Below are 19,976 nucleotides of genomic sequence, written 5' to 3'. Positions count from 1 at the left end.
TCTCCGTTACCTGTTGTAACATAAATTATACTGCTCCTCCTGTGCTGCCCTTTTCTTCTCTATCTTTAGAGCTCACTCCTTCATCGTAATTTTAGTGGTGGAAGTGATTTTAATAAAATGAGATTATCACTTGCCGGTTCAGTTGATTCGAATCGGATAAAGTAATTTGAACAAATTGCAAAATGCGGCACCAAAAGGGACATGGGGTGAGTTAATCACCCTGCTAATGGACACCGGACCCCGGGTGGTACCGGTGGTTCGAGCAGTATAAATATGTTCTCCCCACTTACAAATTTACATCAAAAGGAAAGGTGCTGCTGGATTAACGAAAAGGGAAAGGGACGCTTTAATAACGTCTTCTCACAAAACGGCTCACTAAATCACCAACTTTTGCCACCGGAACCACGTGCGGCTCCCGAAGACACGAAAAGCATTCAAACATTTTCGTGAAAGACGCGAAATGGTAAAGTGAAATCGCCCATTAATTAGCAAACCCATCATATCATATCCCAGTGCCACCCACTCGCTTCCCGCTTGACGAGCCCGTGTGCCCTTGCTAATGAATGTGCACCAAAAACCAGATGCTCTCGCACCGGTACACACACACAGGCCCCAAGCAGACAGGTCCAGGCTGTGATGTTTTAATTTCGCGCGTTCTGATAAACCCACGTGCCTCCCCCGTCTGGGTGGGGACGAAATGATTTATCTTGTCCCGCGGTCTATTCGTGTGATTCACTTGTGCGTTTTTCTTCACCTTTTTTCATTTCACGGGATAGTTTGGAAGAAACTGCCCACTTGAATGTAGGACTCTCGGGCAGGGGATGTCAAGAGAAATAATGAAACAATATTGATGCAAATTAATATAATTATTTAATAAGAAAAGAGGCAAAAAGAGGAAGGCAATGCAACAATCAAAGATAAGATATTGAGAAACGATTGAAATCTAACTAAAGACAAGAAAATTAATAGAACACATACAATTGGCGGTATAAAATTTATTTCTTCTTTCTACTTTAAGAAATAACGTTTCCAATCCTTATCACTGGAGGTATAATACTTTTATACCAAAAAAAAACACCGGATTTCTACAAAATAACGACGTGCGAAATATGCCTTCGTGAAAAATCAAAGCAAATTAATCTAAAACGAATTAGCCGTCATCATCATCCGACAGAAGAAGGTCATACACACACACAAACGAAAATTATATGCGTTTATCATGGTTTATCATGCACAAATCCCCATTTTTTTTTGGTATTTCGAGAACCATTCGAGCAGATTATGATTGAAATTTTAGAACAAATGTCAGTTGAGTGGTTCCCAATTGACATTTTCGAGTTTTAAAATCGAGTTATCTAGCTATTTCCCTTAAACTGGCACCTTAAACTTTCCTTAAACTGCACCAGTTTAAGGTAGAACAAGCCCTTTAAAATCGACTGGGAAGTGTATTTTTCGATGCTTGGGTTCCAACGTCCAATGGCGACCTCTGGCGAACTAATCCAGACACTATTTTGAATGAGTTCTGATGAACACTTGATTATTGATTCTAAAAACACTAAAAAAGGCTTAATGATATCAAGTTTAGCATATCATTTAATTACAATTACAGCTTTATTAAAATAATACTTTAGTAAAATATTTTATGTTAAATCTTTTTTTTTATTTTCAAATAAATTTATTTAAAACATCTACAATCTGCTTGAAAACCACTGCAGCCGGAGTCAGAGATTCAAATCATAACTTAATCTTACGCTCGCAAGGCTTCCCCACGACCGTCACCGTTCACTGGTGGACAACAGTCTGCCTCGGACGGTGTACGTCAAATTTGGTGGCGTTTTATTAATCTACTTCCCCTTTTGAGAAGGAATTCATTTTCCTAGTAACAGATGTAGCAGCAGCAGCAGCAGCTACAACAGGAGCAGAAAATGATCCACAACGTCGAGGCCACACCGGATGCTAAGGGAAAGTTTATTATTTTCATACTTTCTAATGAAACCATGAAACCCCCCCGGGCAGTGCTTTAAGCAGCCACACCCAAATTCAAGGAGTGTTTTGGTGCTTTTGGGGAATGTGACTGTTGGTAGAAAATTAATTACATCCCCCCTTTCAAACGAACGCCAAACGCACTCTCCGAAAAAAAACCCGCATCAAGCCAATTTATCGTCGATTAATTAAGCGAATGATTTATTTCACGTTCTCGATCGTATGCCGCTGACCTTCCGCGTTTCTGCAACTGGAATATAACGGGCAATGAAGTGGAAAAACACGCCAAGGGGGAGGGGGGAAGACGGCCACTCTCGCACACATTTCACATCCGTTTGATCCTGTTGCTTCACTAGCGGGAAGTGCCATTTTGACTCACTGTACAAACTTTTCTTTCTGCTATTAAAAATCCATCACAACGTAGAACGGTAGTAGCACACACACATAGCAAGATCGCTCAATTTTAAAGTGGACCAAGGTATGCCACTTTTCCGAACTGCGTTGTGCTTGAGTTTAAAAAGGGGGATTGTATGGGATAGGAAGTGGGCAGAAAAGGGTAGACACAATTTCACTTGCCGCGAAATGGCAAAACACTTGAAACAAATCCATTCCCGCAGCAGTGGGATCGAGCAGAGCGGTGCGGGCCACGGATGGATGCCGTCGCGCATTTGTGCAAACAAAACGCTCGGTACGCTCCAGTTGTTTGTGTGCGCCGGCGGTTGTTGAGCGTGGAAATATGCGTTAGAATGATGTGGAGAGTACGAAAGAGAGAGAGAGAGAGAGAGAGAGAAAGGGGTGGATATGTGTGGGAGTAAGATAGGAATGGAACCTCACACCCTTGAACCGCATTCTTCCTTTCCCCTTTCCTTTCGTCCCGAGGGCCGAAGGTGAACGGAGCTTATTCGTGCCACCTTCTGTCTCACTAATCCGTCTGTACAAACAGGCCAACACGGCCAACGAATGGCTGCTGGTCGGTGCGCAGGAATGTGCACACCCCTTCCGAAAGGGGAAAGGTAAACCACCATTACGAGGAAGCTAATATTTTATCAGTAATTATCATCGAAACAGGCGCGCAAACAGCGACGGGATGGGCCGTTTTTCTCGGCTCGGCAGCCGGTACATCCGCCACCAATTGCTCACACCAGCACCACACACACCAGCACACACACACGCCGAGAGCGGCAGATGTGCTCATAAAATACGCCGAGCGGCCGAGCAGAGAGCTCTAGCAATAAACGGGCACCAGCACGATCCGTCCCACCACCAGCAGTTGCAATTTGTTGGGGGTCAGACCTCCCTATCAGTCGACGTATCGACGAACTGGTGCGTTTATTATCGCGCTAGATTATAGCAGCGAAGCAAATCCCAGTTGTGCCAAACCGGGAAAGGGAAGAGGGGAAGGATGGAAAGCAGAACAGTCCCCCCGTGTGTGGAGCGATATTAATCACGCGAGTTCCTCCCAGAGCGCGCGTATGGACAATAACAGGAAGGCGGAAAGAAACATGAAGCGAACAGGGAAAATAAAACAACGACCCACCCACTGTGCAACACACTACACACACACATACGTAAATACCTTTTTTTCCTGTGTGTCTTCGCTTTCCTTATTGACGCCCATTATCGGCTCCGTATCGAAAAAGGAAAACCATCACCATGTCGGGTCTGGTGAGAGAGATGCTGTTAATTGGTTGGCGGTACCGTGCGTCGTGCGTCCCAGTTTGTGCGAACCGCTGTTGACCTTCGGGGCAAACGGTGCCCCTTGGCCTGCTGCAAATCTTTCGACCACGTGTCCTCGGTTTTGATCTCCGTTTATTTTCTCTTCCACATTTCTTACGACCTTTCACACGCACCACAACGCAACGGGCTACCAGGTGATGGTGGTATCCGCTTCCGGTTCGGAGGAAAACGTTTCCGCCGCACGAACACACAACACGCACTACGGAACGTACCAAACAGGACCGAAGCACACAGACACCATTCACACTACAGGCTTTGGGGTACGTTGCGTTCTTCGAATCTCGTTCGCGCGTGAGGTTCAATTGTCGCGCGGAAAATCTTTCAATCGGCCTACTCTGTTACAGTTTGTTTGCCCTACCGACCCGCACTCGGGCTGGGGTTGCGTGTGTGTTTGTGTGTGCGTGTTTATGTTTTGGTTGTTTCTTTTTCTTTTTCTTTTCAGCGTGTTTGTTTTCCTTTTCTCTGGCTGTGTTTTGCTCCCATTTATCCTCGTGACAATTAATGCCAACCACTTGTTTCACACCTGCTTAATGCGATAAGCATCATATTTGCTTATTTATTCATTACTTTCTACTTTGTTGTTACTCCGAAATCGCCTCCCAAAAGGTCCGAAACAATTTAGTGAGGTGAGAAAATGTATTGCAATTAGCGTTGGTTGCGATTTTCGTGGAAAAGTTTCTAATTGAAATCCAGTTTTTTTTCGATTCTTCCAATTCGATTATTCAAAATCCAGAGTAAGATTTTCTGTTTTAGATTATTTAAAATGCGTTGAGAAAATATACTTAGTTTAGATGATACAATAGAAGTTCTTATTTTGATTATTTAGTAATCATCGCTTATTTCAATAACTGTTTAAATATTGAACAATTTATTAAACTTGTCTTTATTTCCCTCACTTGTTAACAGTTCCCTCACTTTTCTTCCAAATTGTTTTCGTGATATTAGAACCTTTTTTCACCATGACCGTAGTTAAATGCTCCGTATATGTATTGCAATACGTAAAGAATGATTTAAAATAATAATAATAATAATTTGTTTCCTCTATTCTTCATCGGTTGCATCTATTGCATCGGTTGCAAACGTCGCTCAAACTTCATTAATTTCCCTATTTTTATATCTGCTCTGTAAACACACCCTATAGTAATATTTGCAAGAGTTATCAATACCTCAAATCCCACGAACAGTGTCTTTAACATAGCTGAGTAATCTGTTTTCTGGATTATTTTGTCCTTTTTAACATACACGCTACACGCTCTTCTTCCCAGCCTTTCCTCTGCTAGAATACGTAATCCATCATTACGCTTATAGTAAGTACGCAGAAAACGGTCTCGCATGTGCTATTAAAAGACGAAGAAGATCCAACACACGCACACACACACACACGCACGAACGATGCCTTCATACTGCTTGACGGAAGGCTGACTTTCCACCTTTCCCATCCAATCGAAATAGCTCAATCAACCTCTTGTCGACCCCGAAGATGTTTACCCTTAGACCTCAATCAAATGTCACGGAATATATTGGCCCGATGGCGAATTGATTCCAAAATGAATATCGCATCCCACACAGCCGCACGCACGTACACGCCCAGTTGTGAAGTGGTACACCTTGGCACAATTACGCTGGTTTTGGGGGAGTACGGGGAATAGAAGATCAACACACTTCATTCCTGGAAACACCCACTGTCAACGGTTTTGAGAAGGTTGGTCTTCCTGTTCGACTTTGTTGTCACCGATAGCTATCATTCTTGACTCGCTACGAACTTGAACCATTTTCTTAACCTCTTTTTTTGCTTTTATTCTCCTTGTTTCTTGTGAAAGAATCCAGCAAACTAAATGGTCCAACATTCAGCACCCAACTAACCTGATTTATTGCTGGCCACATTTCTCTATCTTCTTCCGTTCGCTGTCAATTCCTTGGTCAATGTTTGGTTGCAGTTTGCATCAAGTTCGTCTATCTCTGTTTTAAGAACCATTCTCAAACTGTTTTAACACACCGAAACGACACGACGAGCGACACAAACAAACCGTTGTAAAAACTAATCAACACACAACAAGCACATGCACGTTCGCTTACTACAAACCCTACTGCCACCGCCCCAATGCCAATGGTACACGGACAAACAGGTCATAATGTGTGCAGAAGCAAAATACGCTACGCTGGAAAACCATCTCTTAATTTACGTCGACATCTTACGAACCACAAGTCAAACACGGGTCGGTCGCGATACAATAGATAAGCTTCTTAACTTTTTTTTTTCTTACAACACAACCTCACCGTTGGAATTGATTATTCACTGTACCACCCAGATTGACGAACGGGATTTTAGATGTAACGAAACGGAATGAGAATGAGAGGAACTCCCCTTCACATCACATCATTTTAAAAAATGCTGCACTTTGGCTGTTCCTGGACAAATATACTTCTCGCACTTACTTCACTTTTTTGTCACTTTTGCTTCATTTTTTGTAAATAAAAATTAACAATTATTGCACTCCTTTTACCTCGATTGCTTCTCCAAATACACACACACGCACAGCTCCCAGTTCACACGGGTATGGTTCAAACGGGCACCTGCTTTAAACCCCTGCTCCCCACACGTCCAAATGTGGGTCTACACACACACACACGCCAAGGCGGGGTGTACTAGCGCCCAGCACGTTTTTCACGTCCAGCTTCGTACGCGATTGCTCCGAGACTGAGGTTTTCCCGAGCGGCGTAAACCTGACTGGGCGGTCCGGCTCGGTTTAGCTTTGTAAGGGAAAAGCCGATCGCAGCAGGCGTGTTGTTGTAGTGGTGGCCAGTAGGCAGTGGTAGTGTGTGATGGAATCGATGCACGGCACTGTGAGTATGGGGTCATAGTATTCACAATAATATAACAAACACACAAAAACGTTGATAATGAATATAAAAATCATATTACATATCATATTTATTTTTTAAATTAAATCTCTTTAACGCCAATCGTTTGGAATTCAACGCTACCAAACACGCACACACACCACCGCACCATCGGGCACAGCACCAACACCATCACGTCCACAGTCAACGTCAAAACCGGCGGGAAAACTCGTTCACAGCCAGTGCACGTGGTCCAGAGCCGAAGCAACCGAGCCGAACCTATCCGACCCGAACACGGCCCGAACCATATTCACCACGAATCGTACAAGCCGTCGCTTATCACACCAACAGACACCATTGACTACCAACCGTACCCAATGTACCAAAACGCTCGATGGAGACGCCTGGTCGTGCAGTCTTCGTGGCGCATGGCGTCAAAAGGGAGCAAACCCCAGCAAGAGGACAGTGTACAGGGTATGAGAAAACAAATCAGTTAGCACAGAAAAAATGGGGGAAAAAATAACACAAACCCCTTTTCGAACACAAATGACTTCGTAAATGCATCCGTACGATTCCGATACAGCAACGCAGTTACGCTCGTACGCACGCACACGGCGCAAAGAAAGAGCACGCTTCATTGTGTATGCCGTGTACAGCCGTCAGATGACCGTGATTTTTCTGCGTGCTTGTTTGCAAGAATAAGAAGCAGAAAAAGTTAAAAAAATACACCACTCACATGGTCACCAATCGTATATGTGTATGTGTGTTTGTGCATTTGTTCGACATTGAAGTGCATGAAGTTTACTGATTTATTTACGCTGCACCCGCAAACGGATCTTTTTCTGTACTGGAAAAATGGAAAGAAAAAAAGAAGAAACAAAAAACAGCTAGCAAAAACATTCACACACGAAGGTCTGCTTTTTGTAACGATCCAGAATATGATTTACCAGCCGGATCCCGGCATTAGCGGCGCAGACCGCAGCTAAACAGGACGGCCGCATTTGCTTTAGAATGTGTTTCCGCTCCTTCTTTTCTACCATTTTACTGCCCTTTCCCTCCTCCAACAAAAAAAGGGGGCGAGTGGCGCGACGGGGCCAATCAATGGTGCAATTGTTGCCCCGTGCCAGGATCAACAGTTACACGCCGCTGTCGATGGCGTCCGGTTGTCGTAAGCGAAAATCGAATCCATCGGCTCCGGCTCATCAATAATTTCTCCGCCGCTTAATACCAAGATCCCGGCAGTAACAATGTGCTGTCCGGGCCGGTGGATCGGTTTGCTATTTGCGTGGCCGGTAGTTAAAAAACCACGGCCACCACCCGGTACGGTACCACGAGTAAGATTTTAAATTGCTTTCGATGCAGATTGCAACGGACCTTTGCCATCCCACCCTCCCGTTCTTATACTGCTCTCCCACCGATCGCAATCGGAGTGTTGGAAAAGTTCTATTTTTAAGAGCAGTGAAGAGTGAATCAATCAATACTGGCCGGAGACGGAGGGCACACACACACACACACTAGATCGTTTGCAAGCCGAACTAAATGTATTACATGCCCTCAGTGAGAGAGAGTTTGAGGAAGGATTGGGGGGGAGAGGAAGTGAAGGAGACCCCAAATCAATGGCCGAACGATTAGCGAATCGATTTAGCGAAGCCATTTCCATTTTCCACTCCATCGGTCACATCCGCCGCGGTGCGTTCGCTACGCAAACGCTGCTGCGCTGGACTGAATCATAATTTTAGCCCCGTGATTGATGTCCATTTCGGTGTGTATGTGTTGAAGAAGCTGTAGAATACATTTCATCCACCGACCAGCCTGCGACCAGTTTAATCGTTAGCATTGTGGGAGGAAAAATCACTTAACCGAAACTGGTGTTCCATCGCTGCTCTTTGTTGTAGAACGTGTCTGGCGATAGGTTTAATAGTTTTTCACTTTCCTCTGTGGCGAGAAATTGATCGTCTTTTTCGTTCACCTACTTAGACGCGATTAAAAACACTATCGACTCTTTTTTTTTCAACATTATTATAATCTCACAACCAGCATCATCTCTCTCACTCTCTGTTGCTCCCCCTCACTCTTCATAAGGCCGAACATAACGCTAAAGCCCACAGTGTCCATGTTTCGCTCGAAGGCTGCATAAATATTTATGCTAAATTATGTTTGATTTATTGCTAGCAGAGATTCTAGCAGCTCTTCACTGAATCATTTACTATTCAGTTTGTAACAAAGAAGTGTGCTGATCGCTTTTTCGAAACATAGGGACATTTTCTTTCCATTTCACAAGAAAATACATACTTAAGCACTTGCTCACTCACTCACTGGTTGATGATGTTCTGCAAAAGTCATACTACAATTTATCATTAACTCTGCAAAATGCCAATTCTCAATAAGAAGAATATATAATTTGAATATAAATCTTATTTAAAATAACCCACTTTTATATTTTTTATATTTTATTTAACTATTTTGCATTGTTAACTTGGTAGATCTCTGCATTTTGCCTCAACAATTTATGACCAATAATATAACAAATCTTTTGCAAAAAATCAAGTAACTAAGTAAATTAATTAATTTTGAATAAAATTAAAGGATTTACCAATCTAATAAGAATGCTATTAGATCCACCGTTAAAGCACCATTTAGTGAGAAGTAACATCTGGTATATGAATATTCTCAACATATGCCAGATTATTTAATATGTATGCATAGCCCCTTTCATTCGAAAGATGCTCTTAAATGATAATTGTACCACGACACCCCAAAACAGCACTTATCTTTAACACTGTCTCGCGCCTATCCCACGCATACCATACATGAACAATCTGACCAAACACAGATTAAAACCAAACCCATTACCATCAGTTTGGCCTACAATAAGCCAACTTTTATCAACGTCCCCAGCCGTTCGCAACCGATTTTTCCTTCCACGAACGCGCAACGATGATTAATTGTTGTTTTGGTGTTTTGCGCTGCAAAACTTTTCCCCCACGCCCGGTTCAACCATGCTTTGAGGCTGCGCCCGGCTCGATGCCCTGTGCACGATGTGCTGACAGACCGCGAAATAGCTTGCCTGCATCCAGCGGTGCGATAATTATCCTTTCGCCTATTGTTGCCTATTCTCGTGTGTCCTGCTTCCTCCCCCATTGGTTCGTTGCTAAAAGATCAGTTCCTCTGTTTCACTACTGTCATTGGACCGATTTTTCCTCCGCTCACCAGTGGACCGGTACCAGTGGTGGACGATGTGAGCACATTTGCGATTAATGTGTGCGTAACGAGTTGGATTGATTTGATTAATTCAATACGCTAAACGTGACATAATGGTTTCCGGTGAAGGTTTGACATGGGACCCCATCGAACTGGACCCCAAACCCTCTCCTCTTGCCCCTGAGGTTCTTCTCGAGGCTGAGTTGAAGGAACTATTTGATTGATGATCCCGCACCCGAATGGGTAAGATGAATTGCAAGATTTAAATGGGCTAGAGACCTGGTCCTGGTACTGGACAGATACTCGACACTCTACCCCTTGAAGCACTAGAACACAGGAAATTGATTGATTTGGAAAAGCGCTTTAAAACCTCGTTCGGAGCCCTGGACATCGCTTCAGAGGCTTGGCTTGGTGGGGTTTATCTAAAAACTGCATACATTTTACCTTGCCGGGGAGGTTCGATCCGTCTTCAATTCCAAACCCTTTTGAAACGATGGCTTTTCATTGTCTTCATTCATTTTTTGTTGCTTCTTTTGGAGAGAATGATGAATTGCTTGCTTGAAAAGAGGGAGTTTGCTTTTTTGCATACCGGACCGGTAATCTTATCGGATAATGGGCATCTCTTTGCACAAAGGCCAGTTCTTTTTTAGCAGTTTGACCTGCACATGAAAGAAAATGAGATAAAACGGTTCAAACATAATGGAAGTGATATGATAATGAATTAGAAATCCTTCAACAATTGTATACAACTTCAACAAGACAATATTCTTTAATGTCATATCATTTACCGTTTGCATATTAATATTTGCCTTTTTTCCGCTGGCTGTAGAAAAACAAAACTAAGTGAGGTTATTTCTTTCCATGCAAATCCTTCAAAAGGTAATTGTTTAAGATTTCTTGCAAAAATAAATCTACGATAATGCAAGCTGCCTTTCGTCAGTTATTCGGAATTTTCAACGCGGCCGACGAAGACATGCCCGCAGACATTTTTTAAAGATCGTCCTCGAATTTTAACAGTTCCTCTTAAGTTTTCGTGACAAAATTGTTAGAGTAGAGCTTTTGGATCATGATTGTCCAGAAAATTTCGTGGGAACACAGTTGGAGAATGTTGGGCCAGTTCACGGACTAGGATATCATATCGAAATTAAGTCGAAATTCGCTTAATATGGTCGAACTGAGTTTTGGCGTTATTTCTTGATGCTGCGAAGCCTGTGGACCCTATTTCTGCTTCCTGATATGTTTATTTATGTTTCCCAGGTACTATTTGTTTGTTTGGTGGGTTGCATCGGCCTCCCGGACAAGCTAATGAAGCGATTTAGCCACTTGTCTCTCGATCTTCATTTTCAGCTTCCTTTGGAAGCTCAATTCGCTCAGGACGAACCTTAACCTTGGTTATTCGATATCAAGCCTTCTTTCGGTGCTCTGATTGTTGTCTAATAGTGGCAAGTTGTTGCAGACGCCGAAACAGATTCATACGACGTCAACAAACTGTCCCACGGAGTCCGTTTTAAACGCTACGGGATGCAGTTTGTTGATCGCTCTCGCTTTTGAACAAAGTTACTTCACTTTTTAAGCCATCACGGTTAGAGTTCAACTGAAAGAGGTGTTAAATTTTGTCCAGAAACTCATAAGCTACTAAGATTGATAATGTGCAAGAAAGTATGTAGAAACAAGTTACAGTGAACAAATGAAAAATCAACAAATTGTTATTCGTTTATTTTAATGCAAACTTTAAAAGAACAAAAAACTCCTTTACCAATTTGCTTCACCGGGAAAATCCGCCAAACCCAGATAAACTATAAACACCACCAGCAATAAAACTCCCCCTAACACGGGGCGAATGGCCTCAATCGAGACACTGACTTCTGCCTATTTCCCCGTGCGCTTCCGGATAATCGTCAAGGAAACTCTTTACATACGATTAATGTTTAATCTGCAAACCAATCACCTCCAACCCATGACATTGCAAATGAAATGCATTTGCCGCGCGCTCAATGACCTGCAACGCACACCCGTTTGCAACGCACAATGACCCACCACCTGCCGTTGGGGTGGCAGGGACATTAATCGATGCATCTCATCTCGCAGCGACGAAGCGACGATCATCGACTATGATGGCCAAACACATTCCGTTGCCAGGCACGCCGTACTCTGCCGCACCGTTTGCCGTTGTAATTTATCCTATGAAAATTATCGCTGATTTTCATCGCTGATTTTCATGGGATGAGTGTGATGATTTTATGATCACCCCTCTCTCTCTATCGCACTCTGCCTCTCCGCGCGTCAAAGAACGGGCGTCATAAATATTAAAACGCTACCGCGTGCGAGATGGCAGATGATAACAGTGCAGATCCTCACTTAACGAATGCAAATCGCAAACCAGAAAAAAAAACCATAATGAAGGCACAAGCGCCGCTTTGTTTGCAGAAACCGATTTCGAGTGGCAATAAAACCTCCACTTGCACCGTACAGCCGGAGAGCCGTTTAACAATGCTTTTGCAAATCCAAACCGGCATACGACCAAAGCCTGCCTGTTTCGTACTTCAGCAAACTCACAATCGACTCCCGTTTTAGCTTAAGCGCAGGCTTACACTAATGACGAACCGCTGTCGAAATCGCCTCGACCCCGCTGCTTTCATCATCATGGTTAATTTATTTTGCTCGCTTAAGCTAATCATTTTTCTTCTCCAACGGGCAAATTCGTCTAATTTTGCTACTCGTTATTCTCGGGGGTTGAGAGGAGAAGCAAAAACCGTACACATCGACGAAGATGTTCGTCACGTTCCCTTCCCTGTCCCAGGCCAGTCCAACAGGCGCTTGTTGTCCATCTGTTCCATCAGACATCTTACGGTTGTCATCCTGACACCCCCAGTGACACTGATGAGGGAAGAAGAGTGGAGAAACACTTCCCAAACGCATCATTTCCCAAAGCCTATTACGCACAACGATAATGACCGACGGATCGACCGGCACGGCCCGGCTGACCAGAATCGTTTATTTATTGTGCATTCATGTGCAAAAAACGCGTTCACCTCCAGCTAGGAATAGCCAAAGTGATACAAGCAAAGCCCGGAATGGAAATGGTTAGCTTATTGCTATTCCACAGTTTTGTCACGTCTGTAACGCTGCTCGGAGAATGAAGAATTGGCACTGTGGCCATGGTAACCGGCCTTTTTTTCCTTCTCTTCGTCCTATTTATCTTCCCGTTTTTTGCATAACCATAACAGAGAGCGCACCAAATCGCAGTGAAAAGCGATCCCCTCCCACCCCTCCGCCCCTGATGCAAGACAAACAAAACGCAGCCAGCGAACGAATTTCCACAAACCGTTCTCACTTTCATGCCTTATTGACCTACATTTTATGCCTAGACGCGGTTTTTCCCCCTCATCTTCCTTTCTACCATGCCCATTCTTTCTCATCACGACCACACTGCTCCTCCTCATCATCATCATCATCATTGGGCCTCGAGTTTGCACGCTTCAACCGCGCGCGTACGATACGCGACGGCTTCCGGGCGATATGCGCTCGGTCGAAGCTGGCTTTATCTGTCGCGCTCTGCGTGCCATTCCGGGGGAACCGCGGTTTTCCTTCTTGATACGATCGAATTTCCCGCATGCTCTTCCCACTAGCTGTGTGTGTGTGTGCATGGCGTTTTATTCGCTTTATCGCTCGTCGTAGTCATCGTCGTCGGTTGACGGTGTGGTTTTCGGAAGTACCACTGCAGACTCGGTTTTGTCCTTCCCGGAGCGGAATGGCTATAGAAAATCATGCTTTATTCTACTCGACCTCGTTTCTGTTTTTTGTTTGATGGCGCAGTTACTGCGTGTTTTTTTCTCCTTCTTTTTCATGCCACTCCATTCGCTCGTTTCGTCCAGCTAGCTGCATTTCATTATGTAACGCTCCACTGTCCGGGGCCCAAAAGCTCTCATCTCGTTGGGCCGCGGCAGGTGAACATATTGCATGGGGGGTCAAATGTCAAACGGCACATTGATCAGCGAGAAACCACTTCCATCAGGGAGTGATGCGTAAAAATATGCAAAGCTGACACAGAACAAATAGTTAGAGGAATAAAAGGGGGTTGCCAGGGGAAGCATCTCTTAAAATATTGATTAAAATTAAGCTCAAAGGGTGTGCTGAAAAATCAGGTTAAAATTTGCACTTCAATAACCAAATCGAACCAACACATCTTCTCATGCTGTACCCAATTTTCTTACTTAAACTTTCAATATTTTTATGAACCCTTCCACTTTGCACTTTACTTGCTTTTAATGCACCAATCTGCAGCGCCAAAAACAAACGGGCAAAACTGTGTACTTTGCCCATTGCCGCTGAAACCACTAATTACGCCGCACTAACAAGCAAAGACGTTAACCTATTTGCGCAACCCACACCCAACAAGGTGAAGCAGTAAAACGTGACTATTTTCGTTAGTTTTGCTTTGTCGGGATTGACCAGCAAAAGCAACTTGTCCATTACGTGTCGTTATGGATGGTTTACTCCTTCAACCTCATCATGCCAGTAGTATTCGTGTTAAAGTTTTACTGTCAAACCGTTTTTGTTTTCACGCTAGTTTTACTGCCAGCCCTTAGCTTGAAATGCTGCACGGAAGGAAACGAACCCCTTAATTTGTGGAAGAAACAACAACACGAGGACAGCTCGCTTCCAAGTGTTAGTCAAGTGGTTTGCTGCGGTTTTTTCGGTTATAAAAACAACACAAAACCAGTGCTCTGCGATGATAAATGGCGGCAGCCTGTACCTGCAGTACCGAGAATCAATGGATTGTGCGGTTGCTAAATTAACAAATCGTTAGCAAAATTCGGTGGAAAGCAAACTTTTGTCAAGCCAAATGAATTAACGTGTCCACCAATAAAACCATTTGATTGACAAAGCCACATAAATTACACTTCTCCGGTTTTAAAGCCCTCTTCATGCTATTCCGGGAAGTGATTGGGCAACCAAACCAAGATGTGAGCGATAAACTTTACGCCTTGTGACGGCTTAGTCACATGTCTTTTAAAAACAAAAAACACTTGCACGATGCACTTCAGAAAGCGAACTTTTACCAGCAAATAAAAGACTTTTCGATTCCTGTAAAACCCCGAAAGAAAAACGCCAATTGTGGTAGAAAATGTACCGACTTTTTTTGTTTCACCTTTCTTTCACCCCCGAAAGCTCTTAAGTCAATATGAATCGCTCCAACACGGAATAACAAATCTCATTCCATCGCAATGAGCTTCCCTCTTTTGTGGCGTGTTGCTACTCATCTCCCTCCAACAGCACTCCCTCATTTCAGCTACCCCTGCTGCTACTGCTGCTGCTGCTTCCAGATGGTTCGTTAAAATTTCAAACAACGTTCCTAGAAAATCCTTCCCATCGAACGGACAGGAAGCAAAGTGACACAAAAAAAGGAAATAAAGGCGGGTAAAAAATACAGCCACAGCCACCGACAGCCTTTGGTTCGATTTATCGGATGGCAAAGTATGTGTAGGACGCCTTTGGTACATCCTGCTCCGCTATCCGATGCAGATCTGCAACAAGCCACGATCTGGCTCAAAAGATAATGGAATATCTTTAGCACACCGGGCACGGAAGACATTGGCTGCTGTTGCAACATAATTCTTCTTTCCGTTGCATCCGTTTTTTGTTTTTTTTTTTGTTCTTTGCTTACAAGTCACATCGAAATGACAACGTCAGCCTCAGCATCGTATAAAAATGCACCCATCATCGTCATCGTCATCGTCGTCAACAGCAGTAGCAGCGACACACTGTTCACACCGAGACGGCTCATCACACAGCTCGCACAAATACGCGACCGGGGGATAAGCAAACGGAGGTAAAAGCTTTTGTTTTTCTTCCTTTTTTGTGTGCTTTTCTTTCTCTCCCTTTTTTGTAAAAAAAAAATCTCAAGTGAACATTGTAGAACCGTGTCAGGGGTTTTTTTTGCTTTGTTTTACCGGCACTAGATGGCACAAAACTTGACACAGGAAACAACGCAACCACTTCTGCATCCGCTTTTGAACCGTTCGAACGATGACGATCGCATTGAACTTCAGCACGATGCAGCTCTCCCCCCATCTGCTGGTGTGCAATCGTCTCTCTTCAGTTGATTAAATTTAGCAGCAAAGAATGATCGGAGTCTGGGGTTTGCATATTTTACACGAAGCGCCTGACGAAACGAACGCGCTTTTAAACCAAATGCGGAAGAACAGGTTTGTCAAAACGCTAGCAAAGGAAATTGTATTGATTTACATTTGCATCTTCCTGGATCGCGTTCGGAGTGCTCAGCATCGTAACACTGGACCACAAACGAGCGTCATCTTTATGGCAGGAAACACAAATCCCGCTCATCCATAGCAATTGATACCATCCGCAATGATTGTGCATCGATAAAATAGCTTTATGGTGTGAAGGAAGCAGGATTGACGTAAGTGAAAAAGCTACCAACACTTTGGAATCCTCGTCACCTTACTTTACCGACAAGGGATTGATTTGCTGTAACGTTTACAACCTACACCAACCTGCACCATAAAGTGCACCATTTTCGTAGACAACCTTCATCTTGGTAGTGATCTACCAGTGTGCCGTTTCGAATCAATTTTCTGACACAGTGACACGGAGAGCGTAGTAACTGCGCCACCACGTGTTCCATTTTTCGATGGAGACGCCCAGTGTTTCACGTCACGGATGGATGGAGCTGCCTGGTCATTTGTACAATCAACGCACAAAACGCTCACACTCATTCACACAAAGGCCAGAATAGCAGATCCGTTTTCAAACATCAATTGTCTGCTACAAATGGACCGTTTTACTATCACCAAACCACCAACACGCCAGACACACTCCTTCACGGGTGTTCACTATGTTCAGGATCAATGAACCTTATTTGGGCGCCTCCTCCCCTGAGCCAGATTCCACCCTGCGGACACAGTCCCGATTAAGCTGTCTTTATTTGTTTCTGCAAACTTCAAACGCACACGACGCACACGCTTTGTACACTGCTTCCCACACGAAGACGGCGCACAATTGTCTCCAAAGTTTGGGCCACAGATAACAGGGCAGCAAAAACACAGCAGCAGCAGCAGCAACTAAGACAACAACATCTACCCCAAAAAAATAGCAAGACAGACGGTCAGTCTCGGCAACTTCTCTGACATAGATCGAAAACTTTGCTACGAAATCGAACACCATCGCAGACCACAGCGGGGTAAGACGCATTTATCTGGAACTGGACACACCGAACGTACGTCGGCAGGGCACAACTTTGCCTTTGCGAGACAATAAAGAGCGCTAAACTGAGACATAATTCTAGCGCTTACGGGAGTCTGCGTTTCATCGTACGAGGAATTTGAGCTGAAGTGTAACGTGTGTTTGCTTATCCTTTCAAATGCTCCCTCGTTCCCCTTCGGCTCCTTTTCGATCCGAGCGGACACGTACGGCATCTTACCAAAACTGCTACCGAATTCATTCGGTGGAACTTGTTCATTACAGCAATCGGCGACACGAAATCGACGGGGCAAGCTTTTAACATATTATTTTAATGGATCATCCTTGACACTTGCATTACAAGTGGATGTGCCGTGGAAGGCAACCATATCAAGTGACACACAATGACTCCCTTTCAAGTGATGCTTACAGACACAGACGCAAACTATCAAATTATGACGCAAGTCACATCAGAAGTGTACTTTTTGTACGCGGAAATTCTTTTTGAGCTGTGCCATTTTTAGCCACACTTTTTTCCCCTACTTTGATTCTCTCGTTGCTGGTGCAAACTGCTCGTAAATTTCGCTTCGACGCCTGTCAGCATTATGCTGACATGGTGACGATAATCATGCCGAAACGGAACAACGGCCCCTGTCCGAATGATTGATGAGAAATATTAAAATAAATTGATTTCCGCACCATCCGCTGCATACACTCGCGTACGCAGTCCACACCGTACGCTACCGTTTCCATCCTACGAAGCTTGCCTTATCTAAATAATGGAGCAAAAGGAAAGCGAGGGAAAAGTGAGAGTGTACGCCGGAGACAAAAAAATCGCACTCTGCTTGAAAACATTAAGCCTAAATCTTTGGCCGTCGATGGACAGGCCCGGTTTTCCGTGTATTATTTCAGATGGCATCTTTTCTTGTTGTATTGCGTTTTAGCTTCCTAACAAGTGGCGTCATTTTCGATGCGTCATTGATCCATTCGATCCTCAACGGATGAAACCGGCGCAGCAGGAGCAGGAGGGGTAAGTGTGTCGGAGAGCTGCTGATGTGTTCTTTGATATTTTTATCGCATTAACTTTAGCACTCTGGGAAGCATGCTTCAACGCAATAATTGATTCGGACTCTCGTCCTTCATTCATCAATGCAAATGTCTTTCAACGAAGGACGTATATTTCTTCGAAAGCATCCAAGAAAAAGCATTACTTCTAGCTTGCATTAGCTTTGATAAACAGAGATAATGTCTCTTTTAGACAGCTACATAGCTCAAATCGGTTGTATACTGAAGGGATCATATGTACTGAAGATGTTAAGTTAAGACGAGTGTGTAATTTAAGGTTCACAAACAATTATTGAAGAACTACTACAGCCATTGAACGACCTTTTTTGTAAGCTTAAAATAAACAATTGACTAACTTTAAGAAAAACAAAAACATTATGAACAGCAACAAAAACAAAACAACAACCAAAGTAAGTAATAGAAGAAAAAGAAAATAATTAAAAAACATGAAAAAAAAACAAAAAGATGCAAAAAGATCAGAAATAGATATCATACAACGAAGAAAATTTAAACCAAAAAAGTTGTTAAGTCATATGACACAACACACCACACAAAACAGCAGTGTAAAAATAAAACGTAACTAATAACTCTGAAATTTACCAACATTTCTATCATTTAAAATCCCAATAGGGACACTAACAGCCCCTTTTCCAACTCCATCGAACAGGAACGATAGTTGCAGTTGCCTAGATACAACGGTTACTCTATTTTATTTCATAAGTATCCTGCTCAGTTACGCGTACAATATGGCAACATCCAAGGATACCACCATTTTATATCATTTCGACAATCGATACGATCGTTCCCGAATTCGATCAACTCAATAGAGCACAACCAAGTCCTTCCACTGCGTCACACAATTCGTCTTACCTCCTGTCACTTGTGTATCAATTCCGGTTTAGTTAGTGCAAACGAGAAGTTCCCCGCCATTGGAAAACGCCTACTTGCACCACGGTATATCATTGATTAGACGGTTGCAAACTATGTTGCAACCAACGGCGCTTATGCAACAACGCCACCACCAAACCGATCGATGGGATAGGGAAGGGAAGGTGCAAGGCAATGGAGCACGTAATTTATTATTACTGCCTTTGTTTTACCGCCGTGTCGTACACAAATTCCCACCGCAGCGTGGAACAAGTGGGCACCATACCGTCTTTGTGCACCAGCGAGGGAAGGCGCGTGTCGTAAGTCCCAGGAAATTTGCTCTATCTTATGTTATTTATCCATATTTTAACAGTATTGATCCCCGGGGAGGGGGGGTTTGTGGCATTCAGACGCGGTGACGTAAACAAACAAAAAATATCGCTAATTGAATTAGATTCCCTGTGCAGAGCGAACTTTTTAACGATCGTACACCACCATGTGCCACACAGCAAATTGATAAAAACCCGATTCGCTACGCAACTGACGCACGTCAGGTTGTCACAACAAGGGGATAGGACCACAAATATTTCCCCCTCGTGGGCGGCAGGGCTCTGTACAGAGACACTGGGAAAAGCTTGCGAGTGGACTGCAAAAAAGGACACCCATTTGTCATCGCTCACCGAAGGCGTACGCGTCGAAGCATGATAATGGTAACCGCGCTAATACGCGCGAAACTTTTCCCTCTTTGAGCAAAAGGTTCATGACCCTGAGCCCAACACGGAACTAAATGGTACCGGTAAATTGAGGCTTCCCCAAGCAAAAGTTCACTCGCACACACACACACACACAGAAAAAAAGCCTTTGTAAACCGTCCAGTCTCTGCAAACAAATCTTGTTTTGCGAGATGTCGGGAAAAGAAAAAAAACCCCAACTGGAACGTTCTCCCGGCTGTGGCTGTGTGTGTTCGTGAGTGATGATGGTATGGCACATTTTGACGGATGATGCTAAAAAAGATGGATATAATATCTAGGTAGCGAAGGGCACTGAATTCCCTTTCCTTCTCATGCGAATGCCCACAC

At 43.8% G+C, this 19,976-nt stretch overlaps 1 protein-coding gene across 9 annotated transcripts in view; it reads right to left on the bottom strand.

The window, feature by feature from the left end:
- LOC121596046 (transient receptor potential-gamma protein) overlaps positions 1 to 6,423 on the bottom strand; it is a 73,842-nt gene extending 67,419 nt beyond the window's left edge. For 8 of the 9 annotated variants that reach the window (XM_041920626.1, XM_041920631.1, XM_041920632.1 and 5 more), the window contains exon 1: positions 6,225 to 6,423. The gene's annotated coding sequence lies outside the window, so the exon portion shown is untranslated. The remainder of the gene's footprint in view (positions 1 to 6,224) is intronic. The other variant, XM_041920630.1, reaches the window with a different exon arrangement.
- Positions 6,424 to 19,976: the final 13,553 nt, after the last annotated feature.

The sequence above is a fragment of the Anopheles merus genome, chromosome 3R (assembly GCF_017562075.2).
Source record: "Anopheles merus strain MAF chromosome 3R, AmerM5.1, whole genome shotgun sequence".
Classification (NCBI taxonomy): Eukaryota; Metazoa; Arthropoda; class Insecta; order Diptera; family Culicidae; genus Anopheles; species Anopheles merus.
This window is presented reverse-complemented; position numbering and strand designations above follow the sequence as displayed.